This window comes from Centruroides sculpturatus, unplaced genomic scaffold (assembly GCF_000671375.1).
Source record: "Centruroides sculpturatus isolate CEXI.00-Female unplaced genomic scaffold, Cexi_2.0 scaffold96, whole genome shotgun sequence".
Lineage (NCBI taxonomy): Eukaryota > Metazoa > Arthropoda > Arachnida > Scorpiones > Buthidae > Centruroides > Centruroides sculpturatus.
The window spans coordinates 329268-335765 of NW_019384376.1; the positions used below are offsets into that span (position 1 = coordinate 329268).

At 28.7% G+C, this 6498-nt stretch overlaps 1 long non-coding RNA gene across 1 annotated transcript; it reads right to left on the minus strand.

The window, feature by feature from the left end:
• Window positions 1-493: 493 nt before the first annotated feature.
• Window positions 494-5819, minus strand: LOC111617044. The gene is made up of 3 exons (XR_002755367.1): window positions 5707-5819; window positions 4850-4943; window positions 494-579 (listed from the first exon to the last, which is right to left on the minus strand). It is a non-coding gene; the product is annotated as an uncharacterized LOC111617044 (long non-coding RNA).
• Between the last annotated feature and the right edge of the window lie 679 nt (window positions 5820-6498).

Here is a 6498-nt window from a genome sequence, read left to right on the forward strand (position 1 = left end):
GTGGTCTCTAAACTAGAGTGATAAAGGGGATGGTTACGGAGTAAGGAAAAGCACATTACAACAGTTTTTGTGTTTCCTGTAAGATTGACTTTATTAAATTTGGTGATAAGTTAATATAAGTTCAATTGTAGAGCGAAAGAATCATGATTTTATAATTTTTTATCATCTGCGTAAGCCACAACTTTAGAATTTAAATTGGCGAAGAAATTATCAATATAATGAAAAAAAGAGTATTCCGCTTAAATTTGACTGTTGTTATATACCGCGCAGAAGCGAAAATTGTAAGGAAAAGTATATTAGTAATTTCAATGTTTTAAAATAAGCAATTAAAGCTTTTTATTATGTGCAATAAACTAATTGTATAATTTTAAATAAGTGAAGACATTTGAAAATCGCCCAGTATAAATGATCGAATCACTTTGTTATAAAGTACGAATTTATTCATTTATACTTTTACTGAACAATGGAAAAGCAAATAAAAATTTTATCAACCTGATAATTCTCTTGAAAACGAAGAGAATGTACTCCATTTTTGAACGATTTCCCTTTTTCTTACGTAAGTAGCACGTCAGAAATCCGCTAGCAAAGAAAGCAAACATAAATTGGTTAAATATAATAAGTATGATAAATTATTTAATTTAACATTTGTAAATAAAATAATATTAAAGATATAAAACTCATAGTCACATACACGATGGAATAATTTTAGCAATGCACAGCATGATTTACTCCAGACTTATTTTGTTTAATAATACATGTTTGCACAATTATATTTGAATAAGATATAATGTTAAACATACCCTGATGTAGGACAACTAGAAATGTCTCATAAGAGTTGCGTTCTTGTTTCATGTCCGTATTTCCATTTATAGGGAGATATTCCAAATAATATGTGCTCGATTCTGAGCGAATTTCACGGTAAATGTTGTATGACTTGTATTTAAAATATGAATAACAAATGTCCAATCATTTAACAGAAAAATCTATCGAGATTGTTTTTGTTCGACTACAATTTAAAAAACAAATTGCAGACCTTTAAATTCCCTCTGTTTGATGAACTGACTAGTTACAAAAACACTCTCAAAGCTCTTAGGGACTTCACAAAGACCATTAAAATATTGGATTAGGTTCCATCAGTTTCCTTATCAACTCAAAGTGGTGCTCTTTACACAATTGTTTGGTGTTTGTGTGTCTACTATTTAATACTGTTCTCTTATGTTATCTGCAATGTTGTTAACTTCTGTTTTGCGCTGTATTTGTATTCCGTTTATATCCATCTACTAATATTCCTTCTTTACTGAGCAGTTATATCGTGTTTTGGTTTCAATGTATCCACAACGTATATCATATTGTACATAATCTCTTGTATATGTCTAAGTCTACCTCTGTATGTATTTTTCTGTATTTTAATTAACAATTATGTAATCAAATTACTTTTTGGTGTATTCCATTACCTGCCGCCTATCTTATGTTTAGCATCAGTTATTAATATGTATCTATGTATTTTGTATTCGGCATTTTATATTTTGTAACTTGTTCTATTTTAATAAATTCCCCATGCGTCACACAACTTCCCCTTCCCTTTCCACTCTTCAACATTTTCACCCTCTTGGCCCCTGCTACAAATCTTTCTCTCATTCCCTCCCTTCGTATCTTCCTTTCATCCCCTTTTAAAGGTTACACCTACGAGTACGGCCTTCTTCCCTTTCCTTATTGTATTGTATTGTTTGATGTCTGTCCATCTGTCTGCCATTCCTCAATCTCCAGAAAGCGGTTAGATAGATGAAAGGTGAGACAAGTTCTGGACAACGTATGAGCAACGAGCCTGGATTAACTATATGTAATCATCAAATGAAAATCGTATTTTAAATATAAATAAATTAAAAATATGATTAAAAATTTCAGTCCATAAATAATTGCTCGTTAAGTATACAGACACGTAACTTTTTTTTATATATTTCAAACAAGATTGTTACTATAATAATAATATATCGAAAAGTTGTATTTTTTGCATGCTATTTTGATAAATCAGCCTTTAAACTGTTAGACTTGTACAGGTTACGACTTTATAATTTTAATTAACCTCTATAAATCTTTTTTCGAGATTTACAAAAGACAGTTAGACGACAGTGGAAATTTATAAGTCTACAATTTTTTCAAATTGCACATAACAAAATTTCGTTTAAGGAGAAATTATGAAATAAACGGATTTAACAAAATAAGTGAAATTAAAAAATGGAATACAAGCAAATTCTTTTGTAGCAAAATTATTTCTGTAGGATTAAATCAGAACACTGGTTTTGGGGGTTGTCTGTACTGTACTTAAATATTTGACTGTTTTGAATATGAGTCAATGGAGATCAAAATGAAATTCTCTGCAGTTTCTTATTGTTTTACAAAAATATTCAGTAAAGACATTCTTTAATTTAATTTTTATTAAAGGTCAATAGATGAGGTTTTTTAGGTATAACTTCTAAAGGATTCGTTCGACCTCAAATCTGATTTTATTGTTATATATGACATGAATGATTTTTTTAAACGGTATACCACTAAATGGTTTTATTTTGAAATTACTTAAATCTTATCGAGAAGTCTTTAATCATAAATTTATTTGCTTTAAATGTTTTTTAATTGAACGCTTTTAACGTATATAAATTGTATGTATTATATCAATAGTTAAAAGCCGAGCGCAACAATAGTCTAAGCCTTATTTTTCCACACTAAGATATTTTACTGTAAATTTGATGTACAGTACTTGTATCATAGGTTTTTTATTTTGCTCTAATACTTGTATTGTTTCTGTTAACTTGATTTCGACATCGAATTGCCTAAACCACTGTTACGCTCAGTCTTTCAATTGTTTTTGCTATTATTTATTTATAAACTTTCGTCTGATAAAACCAAGTTGGGAAGTGAATTACGTCACTAAATAAATCAATAAATTACAGACATTTTCGAAAACTAAAAGTTCTTTTGTTTTTATTAAATTTATTAATATTTATTCTAGTTTCTGTTGTGTAGATTGTTTTTCATTATATACAAAAATTGATATGTAAACTTTTAGATTTTGTATTATTTTCATTTGTGCAAAGATAAATTTGTATATTGTGAAGCATGTGGTACAAGATTCTACATAAACAACAAGGCCCATCTGACACAAGTCTTGCATTACTATCCTCTAGTACAGGGATGTTCAACCCGCAGCCCGTGGGATGTACTTTATGCGGCCCACTGCACCCTAAAATTTTTAAATACATTTTCATTTAGTTTGGTAAATAATGTTGTAAAAATCATTCTCTTTTCACTGGATACACTTTGACGCTGTAAGGGAGTAATTGATGCTAGAAAACTATATTACCCCACATGAAAACATACTGTTGTGAACAATTCTTTTCGTGCATGAAAAACGACAACCGCTGAAATAAATACAGTAGGTTGAATGATTCCCATTTAACTAACATTCCTAGAATTATGACTAGAACCATAAATGCAAATATTGACAATTTTATAAAAGGAAGGCAATGTCAAAAATCGCATTAAATTTATTTTTATTTTCTGTGAGTATAATTTGTTTACTGCCAATAATACAGTATTTTACGTGATTATATATTTGTTATTAAAATTTGATATTCACAATTTGACCTTTTTAAAGCATATATTTATATAAAGTACTTTTGTGGTTTGCTGAATATTCGTACATCTCTAATTAGGCATGTTAGGAAAAAAGGTTGGACAACCCTGCTGTAGTATACAACTTCTGACAATGATTTAATAAATTATTTTACTATTCACAAACAGAACAACCGGTAAATTTTACATGCGATATAATAATACGAATATTCTCGTATTTATTTTATTTAAATCTTAACAAAATTTTCTTTCACGTAACAATGATTTAGGTAAGATTTCCCATTAGAATATTGCTTTTATTATCAATTATTTGTAAAACATTAAAATTTTTAGGAATAGTAACTTCAATAAATAAGGAAAATTCTTATAAATTAAATATTTTAAAAATTTATATGAAATTCTGTCATGTGAATCGTTTTCAATGCATTCATATGATACGTTAGCAACAATATATAGATATCCCTATCTTATTTACTGTATTTAAATAACTTTGCTATTTATTGTTGTAGTGAAATCAATCTATAGTTGTTTGGTCTACAGATCGCTACAGGCATTAGAGACAATTTTGTAAACACAGTTTGAAGTAAGCATTTTTCTGTTAGACAATATTCCTGTCTAAAAGAAAGGTTTATAAAAGAATGGTTTAATGAGATAAATATAGAAAAAAAACAGTAGATTTATGAAGTCTTAGTCTAAATTAATGATGCATTCGCTCATTGCAAGCCAGACTAATTTGTTAAATTTCAATCGCTGATGTCCCTACTGTTATCATAGAGGAATGGAAAACAGTTTTCAGCTGTAACATCCCAACATGTAATGGAAATCCTTAAAAGGATGGAGTTTGTGCTGGCGACAGACAATGCACCAAAGTCTAATAATTTTATTGTCTTAGTCTTAGTCTTAGTCTTAATACACAGATTTCGGATAGGTATATCAAAATATACTGTACTATTTCCTTCTATTTCTTTTGGAGCTAAGAAAAGTTATTTATTAGATATAGTTGTAGTAGTTATCCTCAGTTTTTTCCAGAAATTCAACCAATATTTTCCTTCTGTTTAAATGATTTAAAGACTTTTTTAAACGGTTTACAAAACAAATTCCTCTTCTTAAAATAATTAAATTTGTCATTTTGTTTTCGTGTAAATAACTTTAATATTGCTTATACCCTTCAAAATCATTTGAACCAGTAGAAGTTTAATAATTAAAAAGTTTAGCTTACCTCACAAACAAAAATGTTTCTAAATGAGTGAGTGATTGGCTAAAAAAACTGTTGTAGATTTTTTCGTATAATGCTGGTATATTGTTATATTGTCCTGTAAAATTTAATTTTATTAGTAGGCCTATATAGGTATTTAATTTTCTATATAATTAGAATAAAAGTAATGCATTCAAAAATTCACTATATTAAAATACATAGTGAGTTTTTGAATGCATTACTTTTATTCTAATTATATATAAATGTTTCAAAATAATAGCAATTAACAGTAATTTAAGAATTAGTAAATAATTATAATTATTGAATAAAAAAAATCTACCATCTTCGAGAAAAATTAACTGCTATTTTTCTATCAAATTTATATCCTACTCTGGAATTAACATTAAATCATGCATTTATTTGAGGTTTGGGTATTATACTATATTTGTTGAAGATTATTTCAGAAATATTACGAACAATAAATGAAGAAGTAATACATTATTGTAAATTACTTAATGTTTTACAGAAAATAAAAGTAAATAATAATTATTCGCGCCATTTATCAAGCATCAAGATGTATTTTGTATAGTCTCCTTATAATGTTTTCTCTATCCTAATCTTAACGAATAACAAGAAGAGGAACTAAACTCTCATTTAAACATTCAAATTTATTAAGATGTTCCGTTTAGGGTACTGATAAAATCTGGATGAAATATGGCTAGGACAGAAGGCCGGGTACTAACAATATAGCTCCCCTTTATGCTTGACAGAAACTATTTAGTTACAAGTAATGATAATATTCCTGCTTGCCGGAATTTATGCCAAAATGGTTATTTAATTTCACACTATCAATCACATTATTAAAAATTGTAAGAAATTACCTGCTACAGTTGGAGTAGATAATGTAAACATTACACTGTGATCAAAAACAACTGAACACAAAATAAAAAATTTCAGACCGCAGATCCATCTTAGATTATCTGGAATATTTTCAGAAAATATTTCACACGAAGCTTTGTAAGGCGAGGCAGCCAGGACGAATTCAAGATATTTTCCTGTAATTAAAAATACATTATTCAAATATATTTAATTTTAAAATTTGTTAAATATATTTTAAATANCCAAAGATTGCAGCGCCACAGCACTGGCGAAAATTTAAATTTGCCGACTGGAATTCTTTCGGATAATTGACTTTCGGATAATCTACGCTCTACTGTATTATGTACTGTACAAACACTTCCAAGCTCTTCTTTCTAGCTGTAACAGCTGCAAACTCGGAAATAATATCGTAAAAATTTATATTTTGTGTTGACTCGTGTTCTATTGTTAATATGCCAAGACTTTTAAGTCTCATTTGGGTTATGTTGCGTGCAATTAATTTTTAATTAATTTTACTTTGCTGAAACGCCTCTCACACGAAGCAACTGATATGCAAATTGTCAAAAATAACTTTATTGCGACCATAAAATTCGGAAGAGATACTGTAAAATTAAATTATTTAATATAGATAACTTGGTTAAAATGGCTTCAAGCCTAAGTGATTTATCAAACATTTATTGAAAAACATTGTGATGGTTTGTTTAAGTTTTTATTTTTTTATGGTCGGGTGTCACCCGTTTAGGGGTGACACCCGGTATGGGCCGCCTCCGCCGCCCCCTCCAGCTACGCCATTG